The 23,826-nt window shown below is 50.8% G+C and overlaps 1 protein-coding gene across 6 annotated transcripts in view; it reads right to left on the bottom strand.

The window, feature by feature from the left end:
- The window catches only part of LARGE1 (LARGE xylosyl- and glucuronyltransferase 1), a 548,382-nt gene that overhangs the window by 490,694 nt on the left and 33,862 nt on the right, over positions 1–23,826 (bottom strand). Inside the window, exon 1 of one of the 6 annotated variants that reach the window (XM_073900332.1) lies at positions 10,568–10,724. The exons of the other annotated variants lie outside the window; for them this stretch is intronic. The gene's annotated coding sequence lies outside the window, so the exon portion shown is untranslated. Of the gene's footprint in view, positions 1–10,567; positions 10,725–23,826 lie in introns of those variants that run through there. 6 annotated transcript variants of the gene reach the window in all.

The raw sequence follows: 23,826 nt of genomic DNA, 5'->3' as shown, positions 1-23,826 counted from the left end.
ACTTGGTTAAGCTGGTGGGCAAAGGATGGCAGCCTTCACAATCACCCACTCTGCCAAAGGAGCCAAGCCCTGTGGTTTTGCTAGGTGCCCCCCCCCAACACACGCACTCACACCCACCTGCGCACACACACCCCTTCGCCCCACCAGACAACAACGAAAGAAACCAGGACCAGCTACTGGCGGCGTATTGCCATAGAACAAGCCAGAGCTGGACTTGAATCCCAGCTGTGGGACCTCGGACAGGTGATTAACCTGGTAGAGCCTGACTCCTCACCCGCGGAGTAGATGCATTCCCAGCCTGGCCGCTCAGAGTTCGCAGACACCTCCTCCCCCCACCCACAGTTGGTGGCGCTCCCCCAGCCCCACGGGCTCCTGAACAAATCAACACTGCAGCTGAGCTAGGCACGCGAATTCTGCTCGGCTCGCCAATCTTCCCCCAGAAGGAGCCACGTAGCCCTGCCTAAATGCAAAAGCAGGGAAGGGACCGGGTCTTCGTCCCCAGAAGATGAGGACGGGATCTGGGTGAGACGCGGAAGTTCCTAACACAGACGCAGTCTCCTGTCCTCAAGAACTCACTGCGAGTGCAGGAGCTGACACACAACCCCCTACAAACACGCAACAGAAAGGGCTACAACAGAAGTTCACACAAACCGCCAGGGGAGCAAAGGAAGAGTCCACGCATGCCACCTGGGAGCAGGAGGTGGATGGTCCATGTTATCAGGGAAGGCTTCTCTGGGGTGGTGACATCTGAACCATGCCATGAACAACACAGGACCTTCCCAGGGAGGGGGCTGACAGCCCGGGCTTGAGAAACACTGCACTCCTGTACTGACTTTCCACTTCTCCAATGCGGAGTTTGGGGCTCCCCCACAACGAGATTATAAGCTCAATGACACAGGGGCTTCCAGAAGCACAGTCCCCGGGACCGTGGGAGATGAAACTGAACCAGAACACGGGGGCCCCAGGAGAGCTGGCTCTGCTACATGTCCCTGGAGACTACCGTGATGTCGCATGTGGGCTCGATGTTGTGAAATATAATTCTTGTTAGAAGAGCTGTATCTTTCTTCATTAATAAAGTGACAAGTCTCCCAACAAAGGGGCAGTCCGGTAACACAATGGTCAAAGCTGTTACTAGAAGTAAAAAAAAAAAATTTAAAGATTTCATTTATTTATTTGAGAGAGAGAGCCTGAGCAGGGTGCGGAAGAGCAGAGGGAGAGGCACGCTTCCCGCCGAGCAGGGAGCCCGACATGGGGCTCGATCATGACCTGAGCCGAAGGCAGACGCTTAATAGACTGAGCCACCCAGGTACCCCTAGAAGTAAAAATTGTCAAATCTGTAATGATCGTTAATGTTACTATTATAGCTACTTATCTACTGGCACTCACATGCACTGAGTGCTTATGACATGCCAGGCTTTTTGAGAAAACGGAGGCACAGAAGTCAACGGAGTTACCCCAGATTGTGTGACTGTGATCCAGAAAGTGGATTGCCTCCATACCAGGCCTCAGCAGGGAACCCGGCACGGTGGCAGACGGGAATGCAGGGGAGCCAACAGACTATGGTTCAAGTCCCAGATCTGCCCATCAGCAGCTGCTTGACCTTGGGCATATCACCTCTGGGAAACATCTGGGGCGGGGGTGCTTAAGACAAATGTATTACCTTACAGGTTGGAAGGCTGTAAATCCAAAACGGGTTTCCCTGGGATTACAGAGTCCCCTTGTTTTCAAGTGGAGATTAATACAGGCTCACCAGGTACCTGAGACAATTAGAGTAAAACAACATCAATTAAGTCCTTGACACAAAGTAAACTCCTGTGAAGGCGGCGGCCTTTTTTCCTCTGGTGCTGGACGGCCTCCTGCCTCCTGAAGGGAAGGCGTGGTGCAGTGGCACATTTCACAATGCTGGGACGATGCCGCCCCCGTTTCTAGAAGTCCAGGCCAGGCCTCGGACTCTTCTAGGGTCAGGCGAACTTTATTAGGAGTAAAAGGGGAGCAGGGGTCAGAGTGCTTTTTTTTCCCCAGAGTTTGTAAATTGTGGTTCCTTCCCTGACAATACCAAAAGCAACCTGGAGTTTCTGTCTAACCAAACGAATTGGTCTGGCATGCTTACACTCCTGTTTTACCTGAATGCAAAGCGAATATGTGACATCTCACGTGTGTCAATCCAGCAAAACTCATCCCTCCTGTGTTTTCAGGGGACAGGGACGCGCACGGGGGTGCGATGAGCTTCGGTGAACGAACCCCTGTCTCTAGCGAGAGGGAACGCTTTCCTTTTCTCTTCCACAGACATGGCGACAGCTCATGACAGAACCTACCCTGGTGGGCCTTACCCGTGAAAGACAGAGAGAGAAAGAGGAGAGAGCTGGGAATGGCCCTTCAAGTCACTGAGGACTGTTAAGGTCCCTTTCAGGTTTAAGGGGCTCCGACTTACTTCCAGAATCATGGAGTCCCCAGCAGGGCCTACACTTGAGCTGGGTCCCAGGGAGGCCCCTATTTTCGGGAGGGTTACAATAAAGATGCAATGAAGGGCTACATGGAGTATACAGTAAATACCCCAAAGCCTAACGCAGAAAGTGCGTGTCCGATAAAGACGAAGGGAGCAGGGAAACCTAAGCCTGGCTTCGTGTCACCGGAGAAAGCCACACAGGCCACACAGGTGTGGCTGGCCTCGGGACCCAGAGCATCCAAAGCTTCCTTTCCTTGCTTCAGAAACACAGGCCAACGTATGTGTCTCCCAACAGGACTGTGACCTCCTCGAGGATACGGACGGTGCCTTGTTCACCATACTGTCCCCAGTCCCAGAGAGGAGACTCAAATGCTGGCTGGGTGGATGGACAGCTGAACGGACAAACAGATGCGGCTGGCCTGGGAGGCTCTGTGACTGCCTCGAGGCAGCAACAAGATGAAGCAGATTTCACTGGTCAGTCGAGGGGCGCCTGGGTGGCTCCGTCGGTTAAGTGTCTGCCTTTGGCTCAGGTCATGAGCCCAGGGTCCTGGGATCGAGTCCCCCACATCGGGCTCCCTGCTCAGCAGGGGAGCCTGCTTCTCCCTCTGCCTGCCGCTCCCCCTGCTTGTGCTCTCTCTTTCTATGATAAATAAATAAATAAAACCTTTAAAAAAGTAAAAATAATAGTAGTAATAATAAAAATAAGTAACTGGTCAGTCGAAGCCCTCAGAACAAGGCTTTCCGCAGAGGCCACCTTTCTCCTGGTCCCACTTCTCAGAACCCAGAGCGCTGCTGGCCTGTGGACCCTGGGTTCCACAACCACTACCTGTATTTGGACTGTGGTCCTGATGTGGTCTCATCCTTCGGGCCTGTCTCGCTCACTCTCTTCCTGTGTGTCTCTGCCCGTCACCTTTACCCCACCCAGTTCTGCCTCTGGGTTGATTCAGTTTCTGGACAAGCCACAGGCACGGAGGACCACCCCAGTCCAGCATGCGCAACACACTCAGACGAATCTTCATCACCAAGGAAGCTGACCTCTACCGGGGGACACAATTCAGTGACGCGTACCACCCTGCCCCTGACACACAGCCCTCTGTGACCCGTCCTCAGGAAGCGAAGGCGCAGCCGGGAGCGGTCGAGTCTCATCACTCTGCCCACGCTGCTCTACCCAGCAAGACTGCGGATCATTGCAGCTTGATTTTTTTTCTCTCCTTCCCAACCCGACCTAGAAATATTATCACCGGTACACCAAGAAGTGGGTTCGGTTTGGTCTGTTTGTTTTCATTAAAGAACATCCTAGCAAGGAAGGAATACTGGCATCTTGTTCTTCCTCTGAGTGACAATGACACAACCCAACTTCAGGTAAATAATTGTTTTCGACCGAAATGAGTCACCTGGCGGGAACAGTGAGTTCAAAAGCCTACATATGGGCTGACCCCTTTCCCAAGCAGGGAAGAGGGTAGCATTGCCTCTGGGGTTAAAAACCTCGTTTGTTTTTCATGGCGATATCCACTGCTATACGTGTGGAAAGCAGGGAGGCAAACAGGGAGATCATTTAAAACGCTGGGGTCAGGCAGAGCTTTCCCTGGGGAAGAAGAATCCAGCTACAGCACTTTCTTCCCGTAAAATCCGGGGGCTGGGAGGAAGTGCTTCACCTCTGACCTTCGTTAGTGCACTTGTGGTTGTGAGGATTAACTTAAATCACTTGCGATTGTAAAGCATTTGAAAAACTGCAGCACAGAATAAACAATTAAGGCAAGGTGTTATAATACGTACAGATCGCACAGGAAGGAACTGTGCTGTCTGATGTGGTCGTTGCTGGTCGCATGAAATGAACCAAAATGAAGTCAAACCAAAAATTCAGGCTCTCAGTCACACTAAACACATTTCAAGTGCTCGGTAACTACCTGTGGCTGGTGGCTACTGTGCTGGACAGTGTAGATACAGAGCATTTTGTCACCCACAGAGTTCTACTGGATAGCCCTGGTATGGAGGGAAGGGAAAAACGGCTTGAAGCAAGAGGGTCTGTGTGACCTTAGGCAAGTTACTTAACACCTCTGTGCCTCACTTTCTCACCTGTGAAATAGGGATAACAGCAGCGGCATTACTCAGTGATGATGATTCTCTGCTATGCAAGTGCTTATAATAATGCTTACAATACAGGTAAGCACTTATCGGCTAGTACCCTACAAGAGATAGACACAGGAATGGTGCGAGATGGGTTACTGCAAGAATTTTAAAGCATAATCCCCCATGGGGCCAAACACATAGCAGACACTCAGTTCATTCATTCTTTTTTTCAACAAATGTTCACAGAGCACCTACTATGTGCTGGGCATTCTTCTAGGCACTAGAGACATAGAAATGAGCAAAGGCCCTGTCCTCCTGGAGTTTAGGTCTCAACAAATGGGGGATCTATTATGCTGATACAAACAGGAAGACCAACATTTCCATTTTACCACATAACAACTGCTCCCAGCAATGAGGAGAGAATGCTGCCAAATATAAAGCTACCCCCAAAGAGGTACCTAATAAAAGTGCTCTTCGGACGGACGGACGGATGGATGGATGGATGGATGGATGGATGAGGGAGTTTGGAGGAGGCTCAGTAACACACAAATAATGGTTGCCGAGATGGTGCAGTCAGTTGGGCATCCGACTCTTGGTTTCGGCTCAGGTCGTGATCTCAGGGTCATAAGATCCAGCCCCAAGGTGGACTCCATGCTCAGCAGGGAGTCGGCCTGGGATTCTCTCTCTTCCTTTCCCTCTGCCCCTCCCCACTAAGCGTACTCTGTCTCTTTCTCTCTCTTTCTAAAATAAATAAATAAATCTTTTAAAGAAATGCAGAAACAGTGAGCTGGGCCCTGGGTGACCCAGTTAATTACCCTCTGGTGGGTGTGGCTAACTCAGAGAGCTGTTGCCAGGCAACACTAATAAATGATCCCACAGCAGTGTGCAAACTGTTAATGCATAAAAGCTTAATCATTAACGGGAATCTTAAAACCCAAATGACTGGGATAGAGGTGGCCTTCACATACGTGCCCTCTGGCTTCTATTCTGGGCTCTGCTCTGACTCACCCTACCAGATGGGCCTGCTCACTCCCCTCTGTAGTACCCAGGGGGGAATGACCCCATCAGGGAGCCCACACCCACTTCTCCCACCCATCTCTCCCACCAGGCCCACAGCCTTTCGCTGGTGCTGGACAAACAGCCACCCAAGAGGGAGGCATCCCATTGCCCAGCAAAGTCCTGCCCAACCCTCAGACTCACCAGCAGGCCTGAGCAACCTGCACGCTGACCCCAGTTCTATTACTCACAGGACAGAGCTTTCCCAAGAGGTGGCAATGGCACCATACCTCTGTGTTTCTATCTGCAAAATCTAAAAGCTCATTTTGGTAGGTTTGCAGCTCCCTGACACAGCTAAACTGTCGTGGAAGGGGGTTGTGTTGAATCACTGGACAAACGTCCTACCAGCAGGGCAGGCCCCTTCAAGTCCTTATGTCTCAGCCTCCCCTGGGTTGCAAAGTGAGGAGAAATACTGCCTGTTACACAGTGTTGTTGGCGGGATTAAATGAGATAACTTAAAGCGCCCAAGTACTCAGTAGGAACTAGTTTACATTCTGTCTAGCGTATCAAGATGGGTGGACAATGGGAGATGTGGTCTAAGCCCCACGTGCTGACACTATCAGAGTCAGCTGGTCAACCGTGCCTCGCCCACCTCCTTACCACTCCAAAGAGGAGGGTGAACTGGATTGTGCAATTTCTTGCACGTGACCTTCCCTATTTTACCCTAATCATGTTGCTTTTCAACCTGATGAAAAGAACACAAGGTATTTGGAAATGCAGTACAGTTCACATCGGCGATGTCTTCCATCTGCACCAGCCTTACTTCCAAATGGTTACAACAAGACATTTGCTTAATATAGGTCTCACACATCCATGGGCGTGCAGGAACACCACCATGTAATCCGTGGGATCCGCCAGAGAGAGCTACAGTGACCTGCCTCACCCTAAGCAGTAATCCCTGAGAAATGGCAGGTGTGGGATGCTAGTTACATATGGTTTACATATGCACATGAAAATAAACCACCAAGTATTCATGTAAAAATGCTTGCCTTGAATATCACACTTCAAAACACTCAGGGCTGGATGATGTCTAAGGGTCTGGCTGTGACTTCTGCTAGGAGATGAGCTGGCTGGGAAGACAAGGCTGACACAGGGAAGCGATGTCCCCTACATGGGCCTAAAATGATCTCTGTCCGTTTCTGCCCTCACCCCACTGCACCAAACGCCCAGCACCCCAAGCAGGGCCTCTTTGCCTGTGGTGCTCCCCAGCATGTCCTTCATAGAATGTCGGGCGATTTCCAGTCCCACGGATGTGGATTCTTCCCATTAAAGGGCTCTCTGTATATTCTACTATTCTCATTCAATCAGTGTCCCTTTTCAGGCTGCCCAGGCCGTGGTTTGGGCCACCGGAGACCACCAATCACGTCTAATTACACTCGTTTCGCATTTTCTGCGTGTCTGCCCCCTGGCAGGCTCAGCATACAGACGTGACAGGACCATGGCTGAGCTCAAAGGGGCTAAAAAACAAACAGGGGCTGGCAAGGTGTATGGACGAAACTCAAAACGAAATGGGCTCCAAGAAGTGCTTCAGGAGAATTAAAGAAGGTGGTAGGAATTCAGGGCAGCAGTGGCTGATTCCGAAGGTGGGGAGATGGAATAAGGCTCTTGGACTGGGCTGGAAATGAGCAGAATTTGGACAGGAAGAGCAAGAGGGGGAGACGAAGGAGATCCCTTGGTTCTAAATATCAATTTCTAATATTTGTGCCTCTCTCAAAGCCCCTCTCTCCAGACCCATCTTCTCCTTGGAGCCAGTCCCTCTGTGACCCCTGAGACTTCTGCAGCACCCTCCCATTTTTTGCTTGTCAGCTGGCTACCCTGTGTTTGTCCTAACCCTTCCAGGCCTGCTCACCTTCCCCATTCTCTGGGCCCTGACCCAAGACAGCACTCCCCTGAGTTGGCATTAAGTGTGGCAAGGCTAAAATTAGGACTGTTTCCATAGATAATCTAGACTTCTCTGTAGCAAATCTGTTCGGCTCCCAAGTGGAAAAAGAAAAAAAATTTTTTTTTTCCATTCTATCTGCAAAAGGAACCGAGGTGGGGAGGGGGGGAGGAGGGGGGAGATCTGGAAAATCCAAGCTGGCTAATGTCTGAACATGCCTTTGGGCCTTGCTGAGCCCACAGGAAGGGAAAGAGGAGCCTTCCCTGGTCTGTGCAGTGGCACGCACTGGGGTTTGGCTTCAGTGGGCTATAAAGCCCCACAACAAAGGAAGAATAGCAAGCATGGGCCACCAACGAACTCGGCCTCGCTTCATGGCGAGAGGGGGTCCCCTCCAGGACGTCGTCCTACTTCCTCCCATACCAGAGACACAATGCAGATCAGTGAGGTCAAGACACTGGCTGGCCCTGTAAGATGGGCCACACCATTCACAATTAATACAGGGGAAACCTTGTATTTTAACCAACACAGTTAAGACATGAGGTTCAAAGACGTTCGGGAGAACCTCCCACGGCCACCGCAAAGGAAAGTCATTGTGTTAATGATGACACGGTAACACCAAGGACAGGCGCAGCTTACGCCTGCTGGCACGGTTTTGTTCCAGGTTCTGTGCCCAACGCTTCTCTCGATTCTCTCATTCTGTCCTTGTTATGGGTTGAATGGTGTCCTCCTAAAAAAGATATGTGGAAGTCTAACCCCCAGCAACTCAGAATGTAACCTTATTTGGAAACAGAGTCACTGCAGATATAATTAAATTGAGATGAGGTCATACTGGAATAGGGTGGGTCCTTAAATCCAGTATGACTGGTGTCCTTATAAGAGGACCAAGTGAAGACAAACTGAAAAAAACACCGTATGGTCCCAGGGGATGGGGGTGAGGCGGCCACAAGCCAGGGGACACCAAAGATTGCTGGCGACCACCAGAAGCCAGGAAGAGGAAAGAAGGGTCCTCCAACAGGTTTCAGAGGGAGCCTGGCCCTGTTGATACACCTTGACTTCAGAATCCCAGCTTCCAGATGTTTCTTCTTTTGAGCTGCCCCGTGTGTGGCATCTGGTATGGCAGCACAATTCTATGAAGATGTCGACACTAAGACAGACAGTCAAGTTTTTACACACGAGGGCACCGAGGCTTCATTAATAGCAAATAATACTGGTAACAACTACCAACCTGTTACTAAGTGCTTTACATATATTAACCTGTGTAATCCCCACAAAGACCCTAACCCCACCACAACCCCATGAAGTCCTCCCATTTTAAAGAGAAAAGGGAGGCACAGAAAGGTTAGGTAATTTGCCTGAGGTCACACAGCATGTAAGTGGTGGAGTCGGGATTCAAACTCAGACCCAGAAATCAGGGCTCTTACCCACTATAACCACCTGACGCCAGAAGAGAGTGTCTCGGGCAGTCTGGTTTTAAAGCCCACATCTGTGGCTTCTGTCTCAACTTTGTATTGCACCTGCCAAATAGAATGCTCTGCACTTAGGGGCCCTCAAAATGCTTATTTGATGACACAAACAAATTAAGTGAGCAGGGGCTTGCCTACATTCCATTAATTCAAATTAAATTCAAATTAGTTCATTTCAGCAGTTAAAACTGACCCAGGTCCATATGGGCAACAGAAAACAGGAAAGAAGCAATTAGGACATCTCCTAGTGAAATAAAGCTACTCACTTACAAAGGTCTTATGTGCTCTGTCGTTTCCATAATCGTTTACTGAGCACCTGCTATGTGCCTGCATGGTGTCAGGCCATGGGAGTACAAAAGTCACAGCCGCAGCCCTGCAAGGACATGGCAATGGTCAAATGGCCAGAAATCCTGGCAGGCACCACCACTGAAGTCAGGACAGAGGTGCGGTCAGAGGACAGAGCAGAGGTACCTAAATTTGCCCAGGTGCACAGCCCGGGCTCCAGAACAGGGGACATCTGAACCGCATCCTTAATTTCAGCTGATTGCTTATTTTAAGGCCCACCCAAACAGCTCCCCTCCCCACACAAACAAATCTCTTTCCTCCCTCCCTCCCTCCCTTCTTTTTTTCCTCTCAACTTTTCCCTGAAACAGAATTTTCTCACTGCACGAACCACACTGGTGCACATTTAGCAATGTTCAATTTTCATGATCACTAACCCCCAGTGGAGGGAATAGAGTAAATTGTTCGCCTTGTCGGGGGGAGGTTTTGGGGGAGTCATAGCCTCACAGAAATCAAGTTAATAGACAACTAGTGATGGTTACTATGTTAACTCAGCTAAACTAGCCCTCATTTGTTCACAGAGAAATAAGATTACTGGATTCTTTATCCACAAATGAGGAGAAAACAGTACTAGGTAAAGGGGAGGGGGAGGTGGTGAGGGTTGGGTCCCGGGAGCCAAGGAAGAAAGATCCAGAACAGAGATGCGTCCTGTCACCAACCTTTCAGCCAGCCACTCGCCCACTGCCGGGTCCCTCCACACACAGCAAGCGGGCACGGTCATCATACAGTGCGTGGCTTGGCAGAAAGAATGAGGGTTCAGACATGCCCCTTTCAAGGGACAAACACAGTGGTTCCAAGATCAAGTGCACCTCTGGCAGCCTAATTAATAGCAAATAATACTGGCAACGAATACCAACTGGTAAGGAATACCAACAAGTAAGTGCTTTGCATATATTAACTTGTGTAATCCCCTACCCCAACCCCAGCACAACCCCACGAAGCTACCCCATTTTAAAGAGGAAAGTGAGGCGCGAAGCAGACATGCCTGTTATGAACGCGGTCTTCACCGCCAAAGAATGTTAACACGGGGCCCGGGCAAACGACGAGTAGCTACGCTTCTCCTTCCCCTTGGCCATCACTGCCACCGAAGCCGTGCACAAGCCCGGGGCGAGCCATTTACGGCTCCGGACCTCAACGTCCACATCTGGGGAGCAAGTTCTCAGGGTAGGCGTTAGGCTCGAGCTGCGAGCGGGTCTTCCCGGGGCACACCGGCAGGAAGCGAAGACCCACGGGAGAGGGCCACGGAACTGGCCTCGCTGGGCCAACAAACACTAAAACCCGATCCTTCCACCAGGAAACATGCCCACTCACCTCTGGCCTGGAAGAGAGCGGCCTGCCCTATGGAGGGGCAGGCCAGGCCGCCTGGGACAGTGCGGCTCTCCTGGGGCCTGGCAGAAGCTGGTAGAATCGGGCCCCGATTGGGCACCCACCTTGCTCCTGAAACGGCTTGCCTCTGTGTTTAGGTTTATTATTTCTGCACTGCCACAAAAAGTCCTTGGATCGGCGTGAGTATTTCTTTTTTTAACCCCCCTGGCATGAGCAGCACAGAGGCACGCCTCGATTAGCTCAAGCTGTTCCTGGACTAATGAGACACACCGTGGAGTTTATCTGTGTAGCCTCTGCTGAATGGCGTCGGGCGGTGCCCTCCCGCTCCCAGCCCTGCGCGGGGCCGGGGGGGGGGGGGGGCTTCTTGGAAACTCTGCAGCAGGTGGTCAACCCACAGGGCCCAGCCCAAGAGCAGACTCTGGCCCCATCAGCCTCCCCTCCCTCAGTCCTGAGAGGCGAGATGGCAGTCAGGGAGCACTACAGTGGGAGTCAGGAAGCTTGGCCACTCACCAGCTACGTGGCCAACAGCGGGCCACAGTGTGCTGCCCAGCAGCACCCCATCAGGGGGCCTGTAGTCTATCTGGGCTCTAAACGTTGTGGGATCCCTTCTCCTCACGTGCCATTCTCCACCCTCCCATGGCCTGCCGCCCACCCGCACCTCACAGCCCTCCGCCCCGGCGGCTCCCACCAGGCCTGCATCTGCCTCCCACCCCAGGCTTGCCCTGCCCTCCTCCTCCAGGCACAAAAATCCAAATACAGCCACTGATTTCACCACCCTCCTCCTGAGCCTCTGCCCCCACCCCTGCCCGTCCCCTCCCCTCTCACCCTGCACCCCTACTGCATTTCCTCTCCCCCTCCCTCCCTCCCTCCCCCCTCCTTTCTCCTGCCTCAACTCAAGGAACTTCAATGAGAAAAAAAAAGGTACCTTCTTTCCACAGACTGCCTGGTGCTGTCCCACCTCTGTCAAACCGAAATCTCCTCTTTCCCTGCTGACTTGGTCCCTTCCTAGAGCCGGCGCAGATCCGGAGGACAGGCCCTACGAGGGACTGAAGGCCAGAAGGGCCCAGCCAGCCAGGGCGACACCTGGCTCAGACACACACACCAAGGCATCTCTCTCGTGAGCACGTCCGCCGCGGCAAGCAAAGATGAGCCTCTAGCCTGATCAACCTCAGAACTTTTCCACAAAGGTCTCAAGACACGACCCAACCACTAAGGCAATGGAAATGTAGCAGCTGACATGGGGCGATTTACTCAACAAACATTAGTTAGGTTTATTAGTTTAAACAGATCATAAAATAAATAGCATCTGCCCTGTTGTTTACTGGAACAATGTGGCGGGGGAAGAGGGGTGGTGAAATGTATTTAATCCCTAGGGGATTCAATATCCCCATTCATGCAAAGCCTGCAAGAGGTTGCTCTGGGTTCACATTCTCCCTGGGCAGCTTACTGGCTGTGCAGCCTCGGGCCAAGAACTGACCCTCTCTGTGCTTCAGTTTCTCTGTCTATAAACTAGGAATACTGAACTATCTCTATCTAGCACACCAGATTGCCCAGGGACTAGAACTGATTCTATGCTCTTCTTCTTCATCATCATCATCATCACATGAAAGTTTATTGAGCCTTTAACACGTCAGGCAGTAATCTAAGTGCTTGACATGGATCAATCCATTAAGACAACTCTGAGAGATCCAGACTATGGAGATCTCCATTTCACAGATGGACAGAGAGGTCACCGTGCCCAAGGTCACACAGCTTAAGTAGAGGATGGGGAATTCAGCTCGACACAGTCTGGCTCCAGAGATACGCCATTCGACCTCGGAGGTTAGGCCCCGTGGCCAGCACAGAGTAAACTGTGCAGCAGCTCACTTGCTAGGATCATTATAATAATATTGGCTTTATTTTTATAAGAACCGTTGCCTCAGAGGGATGATTTTATTTTGCCTTTTTGAATTAAATTTCAGTCCTAGGGGCACCGAGCCTAGCGTAATAGCTTCTATTTCTGCCTGTTATCCACTCCCATCATAGAGGAGAGAAAGCCCGGCTGAGGGGACTGCCTGCTTGCAGTTTTATGGGTCAAGCTGCATTCTCTGGGCCAAAGAGTCTGGGGGGTATCTCCATTCGAGAACTGTTGGCGAATCTCTCTGTGGCCAGGGCCAAGTGCAGAATGACAGCTACCACCTGTCCCTCTTGACTGGAGACCAGTGGGGGCAGAGGGCTGGGCCACAGAGAAAGCGACGCTCCCCAGCCTGAAATACATATGCCCACTTCCAACCATCCAAGGGGCCTCCCAGCCAGGCAGAGGCTGCCCTCCCCAGCCTGCCACGCCTGCTCTCTCCCCTGAGCAGCCCTAGCCATGCCTCCAGAGCGGGAGACCAGTGCACTTGGCAGCACAGAGCCCTTTGACTTTGGTGGGAGTGAGCCATTTGACTCCATTTAATCGAAAGCTTCGCCCCTGATAGAGCCCGAGCCTGCTTGTCAGCAACAAGTCGGTGTGGGAAGCCTGAGGCAATGAGGAACCCACCTGCCCCACCTGCAGAAGCCCCCTGCCACCCTACCCAGAATGGGCTCTGCTAGCCAAGTCACTCTGGAAGGTGAGGTGTGGCCTCCGGGATAGATCCAGCACCCTGGGCACTGAGCCGGACAGCTGGTCCCTCCTCTGCAACATCACGGAAGCCACCCCAGATATTGCTCAGTCCAGAAATCTCAACCTGAACGTCCCAACCTTGGGATTTCAGTCAAAGTGTCATAGAAGGAAACCTATGGATATGAGATGGTAAAGAACCCAGGCTTTGGAGCACTACAGGTCTGCGTCTGAATCGCTGATGTATGCTTGAGCCGTGAGACATGGGCAAGCTGTATTTGCCTCTGTGCGCCTCAGTTTCTCATCTGTGCCAGGTTAGAACTCCAACCCTGGAGAAGGTCAGCGTTGCAAGACAGAAACACAATGGCCCCCCACATCTCCAGTCATCAGGATTTCTCAAAAGCTTGGACACACAAACGTAATCTCTGACACCAGAAGTCGGGGGGGTGCAGATACTCTCCGGAGGGCAAGGGTTAGTTAGGGGGTGGGGGGGCTCTGGGGTCCTGGTAATGTCCCATTTCTCAATCTGGGAACTGGTTATAGAAGTAGACTTCCCTTGTAAAAATACTTTGCACACTTTGTTTTCTGTACTTTGCTGCTTGTAGAATATGCTATATTTCAATTCTTTTAATTTGCTAGAGAAGCAAACAAAATAAAGCTTTGGCATGAGATGCACAAACTGGCCTTGGTCCTCAGCTCCAAGTGAGAACTCTAAATGTGAACATGCATCTTTCCATGAGAGTCCCCTGCACCCAGGGCTATATTTATGAGGCCATCCCATAATGGCAGGGCTGCCCCTGCAAGCCCTTGGTGGGGCTCAGGGATCATCATCCCCACTGACTTCCATAAATATTTACCAAGCAGCTACTCTGCACCAGGCGTGGGTCTAGATGTGAGCAAAACGTAGAAAGCCCCTCCTTTAAACAGGCTTATTTTGTGGGCTCGAGGGAAGAAAGGAAGGAGCGGCATTTACTGAGGCCCTGCGGTGAGTAATAATGGTGTCCGGGGCAGAGCACTTGACATACAGCGTAAACTTAACATTCTTGCACAGTTCAGGCTCATCCAGATGACCCTTGGGGCCTTCCTGCCCCTAAACCTCTGGTGTAAACTACCCAGTCCATGCCGAATGCAAGCCCAAAGCCAGATATCTGTAAGATTTGGTTCCTCCAAGATTTTATTTTTTAGAGAGAGAGCGAGCAGGGGGTGAGGCATAGGGACAGAGAGAATCTTAAGCAGGCTCCGAGCCCAACGCAGGGTTCAATCCCACGACCCTGAGATCATGACCTGAGCTGAAATCAAGAGTCAGACGCTTAACCGACTGAGCCACCCAGGAGCCCCCTCCAAGACTTTTTGAAGTGACTCGCAAAGCAGAGCTCCAGAGACAGCCTATCTGAGTTCAAACCTCCGGTGTGCAACTCTGGGTAGGCTTCTTAACGTCTCTGTGTCAATTTTCCCATTCCCAACACAGGAGAAATGATGACCTGTTAGGGGTCTGTGAGGACTGAATGAGAGGATCCGGCGAGAGGCTCAGAACAGAGTCTGACACAGAGCTGTTACCGCTGCTGTGACTGGCGGGATTTCTGCCCCTTCCCAGTGCCCTGCCCCTTTCTCCATGGCCTCCCGTGAACTTTATCCCAGTCTTCATTTTCCACAAAAATCCACACACACACACAAAGCATCCACTGCGGTCTCCGCTGCTCATTTATCTTCTCGTCCCTCTCCGGGAGGGGAAGCAGAGACAGAAAGAGAGAGATGCTGAGACATAGGGATGGAGAGAGGAAGAGCCACCGCCTCGCGGCCCAGGCTCCTCCCCGGAACCCGCGCCGCCCAAGCCAGGAGCCACACTCGCCCTGTGCGGGTCTGAACCGAGCCTCGCTCTCACTGTAAGCCATGCCCCAGAATTCACAGAACTAGCGTGAAATAAAGACGGTAAAACCGCGCAGTAATTTTTATACATATTTTGGTTAAACCGACCTAAATACAACCGATTACTACAATTCCTTTCACCCGTTTCTTCTTTACCTTTTTATTTTTCTTTTTAACCGTGGCTACTGGAAAGCTTTAAATCACCTCTGTGGTCTCTATTTCTATCGGACGATACGACTGCAGCTGATCAAGGTCTTTTCCTACACAAGGCAGTTGCCTCCTTCAAAGGCGTTTTCATCCTGGTTCTTGAGATCAGTGTTTCACTCAATGCGTAAATACATGTGAGACGAAATGCCGCGGGTGGAGACACTCCACCCGTGAGGGAGGAAATGAGCCTGCCTGAGGCCACACGCTTTACAATCGGTGGGGCCAGAACCGGGTCCAACCGGACGCCGAGCCGAGCTTTTCGCCACCTCACCTATATCTCCAAATCTGCCCCACACCATCACCTCCAGGAGAGAAGGAAGAACTAAGAGGCAATCCCTTGCCACCAGGATCACCGACAGGCGGCTGAGTTTTACCGTGTAAGATCATTTGGTACCTCAAGGGGAGATGAGGCTCACAGAAGGTGTGAGTTCATGTCTGCAGAGGTAAAATCCGGAGGTGTGATATTCTGAGCCCTTTCACAGCGGGCCCTACGTGACATTTCCAGTCTCAGGTCCTTCTCACGCTGGGCACATTCAAGGGACCCGGCAGATCTTGGGGCTCCCTGCTACAGGGGGGCTCACCATGGGCCAAGCACACTGTGTCCTGCAGGAAGTAGGGAGGAATCCTCCCAATACCCCATGACACGTGGAGTCTTTATGCCCGCTTGACAGATGAGGAAACTGACTCACAGGAAGGCTCAGTGATGTGCCCAGTCACCCAGCTAGGCGGTGGTACAGTGCAAATTCAAACCAGCCCCTGCTCATCCACTACAAATCCACCCCTCATTTCATGTCTCCACGAGCCCTTGCTCTGGTGCAAAAACACCCCTTTACCCCGTTTTTCGGTAAAGTTAACACTGCTCTTTCTCTTTTCATAAAACCAATCACTCCTTTCCTTGGTCCCCATGAACTTTAAACACCATGTATCCTGTACCTCCTACAAAGTGTTAGAATTCATTGCTTATGTGTCTGTTACCTCCATCAACAGTCTCGGGCTCTTCACAGGAGAAGCTATGCTTTATCCATAGTGTACCTTCAGTTCCTGGCCCAGAATCAGGAACACAGGAATTACTCAATAAATATCTGCTCATTGGAAGAAATAATTAACCAAGCCGCCCATCTTGACCACCGTTTTTTGCTCTGAATATCACTTTTTCCAACCAGCTTCCTTTATCTGCATTCTGATGTTCCTCCCCATGGGTGGCTTCTCCACCAATCTGTCTGCATGGAGAGAAGCCAAACACATCGCTTTCCATTGCAGCCTGGTAACACCAATTGTCACCTCTCTACTCTTATTAATTGCTGGGTTAATCAAGCACTCCAAATTGTGCCCACCCACGCTAACATGAAAGCATCTCTGGATGACCAAGAAAACAGGTTTAAGCAGAAGCCAAAGACGGGATCTCAGAGCCTTTTGGACCCAGCCCAGCTGCCATATTTCTCAGTCTATGTGGGTCCAAGTCACATCAGACAGAAGAACAGTCTTGACCACAGTCTCCGCCATCCCGGGCTTCCACGCAGCAGGTCGGCATCAGGTGAGCGCTGCTGTATGTTCTCATGTGAGCACCCTCACAACGCTGTGAGTATGCCAGGGTTGCACCAGCCTTCAGGTAAGGACATGGAGGCTCAGCTGAGAAATGCGCCACAGACTCGCCCAGGGCCACCACGCGGATCGCTGCATGAGGCCCACCCGGGTCCCTGCCGTCCAGAACGTGAGAACCACACTCCCACCACCTCCTTGGGGCCTGGCCCAGTCTCCCTGACTCACCTGCCCTGCTCTGATGACCTCATCGAGGCGGGGCTCCCCCACATGGTTCGGGTTTTCTTTCCTCAGGGTACATTTCCCCATCCCTCCCCATCGGAACCTCCAGCTGAATCTTGCTTTCAGATTCTGGAACAAGTTTCCCTACAGACGCTTTCGTTCCCTCTGCTTCTCTCGCTCGTGACCGGGCCGTTGACAGAGGTACAGTCCTCTGCCTCACACGCACCTGTCTCTGTGCACCATTCTGTGAGCAGCAAACACAGCAGCGGAGGGAGGAACAAAGAGGGGGAAGATTTACTGTATGTGCTCATGTGCTTTTTTAGGCTTCTGATTGCAAAGAATAATGTCATCCTTCCAAACTGTCCCCTTCTACTTTAGCAAAAGCAGCTTTCTTTGTGCTCAAGATGCCACGCAGGCCACGAGGCCAACCCGCGATGACATTCCCTGACAGGCTTCCATATGGAGAGTCTAACATTCCAGATGCCTTTGCCATGTACCAGGGCTCCAGAAGCATAGTTACGAGCACCCCTGGGGCCGAGAACGGAGTTCTGCGCACAAGACATGCTGCCTGGCTTCCTGTCCGGCTTCGCGAGCAAACCGCTCAAAGCCTGCAGGGGGCCTGGGAGCCCCCAGGGGTCCCTGTGCTAAGTCACCTCCTGCTCCCCCAATCAGCAGGTGGAGAACTCGAAGGGAAGGCGCGCATCTCTGTGGGAAGGCTGATCTAAGCCTGATCTAAGCCTCTCCGCCCAGAGAGGAATCTAAGAAATGGAATGTAACACAGAATTATAATCAAGTTTCTCAAACGTAGGTAATAAACCGACCCCTTTCAAAGGGGAGGGGGAGGCTGGTTCAAAAGCACAGGTCTTCTTTTATGAAACTATTTGTTACCTGCAAAAGATCACAGCAAAGATTCATGGCTATTTTTGTTTAGTTGGTTGGTTGATCATCAAAACATAAACCCCCAATTTAAAAAGTTTTGTTGAATTAGCAGCTCCCTCTTCCAAGACCTACAGAATAAAGACCCATGGATCTCATTTCGACAAGACCCACCTGCGAGTCTGTTTCACCCAAGGTTAAGCCTTAAGCGTTAGGGAAACAGTTACGTAGAGCAGCGCAGTGATGCCTCGCCTGTGTATGAGCACGCGGACACGGATGTCTGGGACTTGTTCTCCAGGGCAGGAGGCTGACTGCAAAAGTCCCCAAGGGAGCAACAACCAGGACCAACACATGACACAGGAGTCTCCCACAACACACTCACAGAGTAGGTGCTAATACCCTTCCCACGCCTGCCAAACTGCCCCTGTCCTTCCATACTCCTTGTCCTTCTGCTTGCTGAAAAAGGCCAGGGAGGCAGGGCCAAGGAAATCCTCTGTTTAAAGCCATCTAACTTCTATCCAGATCTTGCCATGGCGGCTACCACTCCCACCCCCAGCAGTCACGAGGGGGCCAGGAGACACTGTAAAACAGTGGGGAAAACACCCCTGACGAAATTCAGCTGGGAAAGCCAGGACTATCTCATCAGGAAAAATGGAAAAGCAATGCTGACCTTTGTCAGAGAAGGGAACTAATGACAGTAAATCATGCACTTTGCAAATGAAAGTTCCATACATCCCACAGAGCAATAAAACGCCCTTAATTACCTCATTACAGCACTTCCAGTAAACTCCTGAGGTTGGTCTCCCAACAACAGGTGTGCGTTCCTGGGTTACAAAAGTGAGCCCCAATTTTTATTTTCTTCTGTTTTTCTTCTACCCTCTCTACTAGGATTACCTTGAACTCCAAGAGCCCAAAATTATGGGGATTTCAACAGACTGATGGAGCCCTCTTTCGATTTATCGCTCCATACTCTAATTTTCCTCACGATGGACCACAAATCACCCTGCCTCTCCACAAATCCAGAGAGGCCATGAGACACGACACACAGCTGGATGAATTATGTGGACAGTGGGAAGACTTGTCACTTTGTGCCTCAGCTTCCGAATCAATAACCCAGGAAGGTTGGGTGAGAACATCCCTACAGACCTGCTGGGCCACCAACCCCAGGTGGAGACCGTGCAGTGGAAGCTGCCAGAAGCCTGTTTCAGCCTCAGCACCTAAGCCCATTCCCGTGGGACACAACGGAAAAGACAGCACACAGCCTCCAACACCAGCTGTGGGGAGGGCAGGCAGTGCCCCTTCAGCCCAAGTCACCGTCACCTCCTACCTGAACTAAAGCAAGCCCTTCCTACAGGGTCTCCCTGCTTCCATCTCTGCTCCCTACAGAGGATCCTCAACAGGGGAGGGTCCTAAGTGACCCTGAGAAATGGATGGGCTCAGGCCACTCCTCCAACAGCCCCAGCCCACCACTTGAACCACTGAGCCTCCACTCCTCTTGAGACCTCATCCCCCACTACTTTCCTCCATGCTCCCTCCCTTCCAGACACTGACCTCCTGTGGTCTGTCAATTAACAATGGAAAAATGGCCTCAGGGCCTTTGCACTCACGCCAGCTCTTTCTCCCGATATCTCCATGACTCATTCCTTTACCTTTTCTGATGTTTGCTCAAATCACCTCCAAGAATCCCCACCTGAGCAAATGAAACCTGTAAGCTCGACCCCCAACCCTCCTTCTCTCGCATCTGCAATTTCTTTTTCTCCCTTGGGCTCTCATCATCACAGAAGGCTTGATATATTTTGCTTCTTTTGTTAGTCTGTCTCTCTCAACTGGAACGTAAGGTCCTGGAGGGCAGGAAGGCAGCTCACATGACAGGTCTCAGTCAACACTGGCTTCCTCCATTGACTACCACTTATTAGTCATTCCTGAGCGGACTGTCCCTCCAGGTTGCTAGGAACACATCACTTTAAAAGCACTTGTATATTTGCAAAGAACGTGGTCCTGGGTCACTGTCTGTGGGACCTCTTCCCTCTGATGGCATTAAAGCATGGACTCTTCACACACAGCACTGGCTCAGGGTGAGTCAGCCCCGGAGAAGCTGCCCACTTACCCACATCTATTCTCAGGCCTTAACACGGCGCCAGCCCAAGCAAAGCGCCTGACATGAGAAAGCCCATGCCACATCCAAGCAACTGTGAGTTTGGCTAGAATGTCACAACTGAGCAAGGAATCAATCGGTGGGAGACCGGGCTGGGCCAGATGGGGGAGGCCCTGCAAGGCCAGATGCCACCATCCTGCAGAACTGCCAGATTCTTGAGGTCACTGCTTACACTGCTGAGGACTGGCAACCCGGCCTTTAAACTGCCTGCACGGGGAAGGGAGGCCTCCCTTCTCCTGCAAATCACACATGCGTGGTGACCCCAAAAGCCAATGCTCGCCTCCAAGGGACAATGACCGCAGCACCCCTAGGTTCCCCCAGCCGCTCAAGGCAACCTCCTTCCTGTTCTCTGAAGCCCAAGCTCCCTGCAGCCTCCATGATGCCTGCCAAGCCTAAGGGCAGAGTCACCCTGAGCCGGTGATGCTACCAAGAGCACATGTATTTGTGAGGCTTTCTACCGGGGGAAAACAAAAACAAAAACAATTTTTTTAATAAAAGGCCAGGTAAGAACCTTGGGGAATAGGAATGCCTGCAACATGTATCAGTACTGAGCTAGGCAGTTTTCAAATGATGACTCCTTTCATCCTAATGCCCTGATTCAACATTAGCATCCCCATCTTACCCACGCAGAAACCGAGGCTCAGACGACAAGAAGTAACCCACTCCATCCAGAAAGTAACAGAGCTTGCTTTCAAACCCAGTTTGTATGGCACGAGGGTGTGAGTCTCACAAGCAACACCACCTTTCACAGAATCAAGAGGATCTATCCCTTTTTCGGTTGCTGAGAATATAATAAAGTTGCTACTGAGTCACTCTGTCACAAGCTGGTGTGTGTCCTAGGTGACCCTCAGCAGGGGGGAGCAGCTGAAACTCCAGACTGGAATCCAGAAGCACACCTTCCTTTCGATGGCCCAGTGACAGGTGGAGGTGACAGACTTTGAAGTCCTAAGACCCAAGTTCAAATCAATCTCTCGAAGCCTCAGTCTGTTTATCTGCAAAACAGGAATGTTGATCCCATATCCACCTCCCATGGTTGCAGTAAGGACCTTATAGTATTTATTGACAGAGCAATAAAAGGCTTGTTTGTGTGCTGTGACCTGTAAAAGGCGGTTAGAACAAAGTTATAATTATGATGAAATCCAGTGAGTAACACCCATTAAGAAGTTGAACACAGGCATAAACAGGTCAGCCACCCTCCAGAGGAAAGCGTGGGTTCACCTGAGCTACAATTTCCTACTCACCTCCCGTTCAAGCCTGAGTCTCTCCAAACTTCATAAAGGACAAGAACATAGCCCTTATACTGACCTTCTAGGAGACACTCAATCTACAAAGGGTGGGCTTAAATGACAAACTCCCTGGTCAGCATCCCAGATAAGTAGCCAAAGTGAGCTGCAGGCTGCCCACGTCCCTCTTCTTGGATCCACCAGACACTGACCCAGGGCAGTCCTGCCCCACTGGTGCTCAGCAGGTACACAGGGACCCAATACATTCCTACGTCCCACCTTCCTCCACCAGGAGCACGGCCATTCTCTCTTGGGCAATCCCTCTTACACAATGTCCCCCAACCTGAATGACCAGGGGCCACGTGTGTAGAAAAAAAGTTGGCAGGGAACCCTTGTTTTGGCTTAGCTTTTATTATTCCAGTGTTATTTAGGCAATAAAATATAAAACGTTAAAATTTTAAAAATGATTTAAATAAATATTTATTGAGGGCTAAGTGCCAGGAACTGTGCCAAGTGCTACAGATAGGGTAATAAAGAGTACCCCCAGCCCTCATGAAACTTCCACTCTAGCAAATCACCCAAGAAATGAACCAAAACATCCCACCAAAACTATAAAAATCAACTGGGAAAATGGTCGCAAAGCTCTTTTAAAAACACAGAAGATTAGGGTGCCTGGGTGGCTCAGTTGGTTGAGTGTTTCACTCTTGATTTCAGCTCACATCATGATCTCAGGGTTGTGAGATCGAGCCCCACATCAGGCTCCACACAGCGCAGAGTCTGCTTAAGATTCTCTCTCCCCCTCCCTCTCCGTCTGCCACTTGCATGCGTGTGCTTTCCCTCCCTCTCTCTCTCTCTAAAATAAATCAATAAACACAATCTTAAAAAAAAAACCACCCACCCCCCCCACACACACACACACAGTCTGCAAGTTTTGACCTGAACAAGGCAGTGTGAGGATTGAGGGCTGGTAGGTAAACTGAGGTTGGGGAGTTCCAGGGCAGTGGTGGTGGATGAGAGCAGATTGCCAAGTGAAGAGCAGGGGGCACAAACATCCAATGGGGGCTGCACACCCAGGACCAGGGGTTCTAACACAACCTTGAAGGCAATAAATTTACCAGGTACCTGGTTGTTGTTGCTTTTTAAAGTTCAACATCAGTGTAAGTTTAAATTAAATCAACGTGATGGTCAATGCTGAACCTAAACCAGCACTTTCTCCAGGGAATATGGTTTCCTCTGCTCAGGTCAACCAGAGTCTTTTGAGGTTAGCGCCCCCACACTGCCCCCCCGCCTTGTGCCTCCTTGATGTTGGAAACACTGTGGAATGGCCCAGATGCCTCCGTCACCATAAGCATCCCCATCCTTCCCTCATGAGCTTCACTTAATTGAACAGTAACCACTTGATGCCAAAGCAATGTCTGGCTGGTGCAGATCCAGGGCCAGTATCTGGTTAGAGGTGGTCATGCAGATGGCGCAGAAGATACTTACATTAATTTGAGATGACAACAAAATGTCAATTTAGAAAAATTTAATTGGGAAAAAAGAAGTCTCCAGGAGAACACCTGTAAGCCCATGAAGGGACACTTTGAGACACAAAGTCCTAGTGAATGACCCTCTTCCCTTCCACATGTCAAAAATCTCCACACCCTCAAAAAAAATCCCTCCCCGTTGCCATTTCAACCGCCTCTCCACTTTGCTTCCAGTCTCAGACATAGTGTATGTATTGTGGATAAATGCAATAATTATGCTTGTGAGGGCCAGTACTTGAGCACACACGGGGGTGAGAAAGGGGCTAACATTCACGGAAGCCCTCCTACCTAAAAGCACCTCCAATATGTCCTCACACCATACTCAGTTTCATAAAATACCTCACCCATTGTGGAGATGAGAAAGCCAGGAATGTTTTTAGTAACTTACTTAAGAGTCAGTCACCCACTTAGTCAAGCACCGAATTTATTTGTTTTTATCTTTTTTAAAGATTTATTTATTTGACAGAAAGAGACACAGCTAGAGAGGGAACACAAGCAGGGGGAGTGGGAGAGGGAGAAGCAGGCTCCCCACTGAGCAAGGAGCCCGATGCGGGGCTCAATCCCAGGACCCTGGGATCGTGACCTGAGCCGAAGGCAGACACTTAACGACTGAGCCACCCAGGCGCCCCTCGAGCACCCAATTTAATCGAGGTCTGTCTGATCCTCAGGCTTGGGCTCAGTGCAGCCCCTCACCTCATTCCCCCTCTCCTTTGAATTGTAAACAACAGGTGTCTCCAGAATTCTTCCCCAGCTCCCCTCAGAAGCACCGTGGTTTTCCTTTTAACTACATGAGCTTGTCCTCAAGCCTCCTCATTCAATATAAATGAAAAACATTGATTCCTCTGTATCACCTTCCCGTTTTAATTGTCAGATTTGCACGTGTGGCTGTCTGACAACGTTGTGGCAAAGGTCCTGGAGTTTCACTCCCTCTGGGACCAGGTGGACTTCTGTGTCCCAACCAGTATTCCTTAGCACCATTTATGACACCTTTCTCAGCAGGAGAAAAGAAAACGTATCCTTTGCAGTCCATCCATTCATAAGTTTGAAGT

Source organism: Callorhinus ursinus, unplaced genomic scaffold (assembly GCF_003265705.2).
Source record: "Callorhinus ursinus isolate GAN/ISIS: 27379988/994484 unplaced genomic scaffold, GSC_fseal_2.0 scaffold14, whole genome shotgun sequence".
NCBI classification, from domain to species: domain Eukaryota; kingdom Metazoa; phylum Chordata; class Mammalia; order Carnivora; family Otariidae; genus Callorhinus; species Callorhinus ursinus.
The sequence above is the reverse complement of the archived record's forward strand: the minus strand, read 5'-3'. Positions and strand labels throughout refer to the sequence as shown.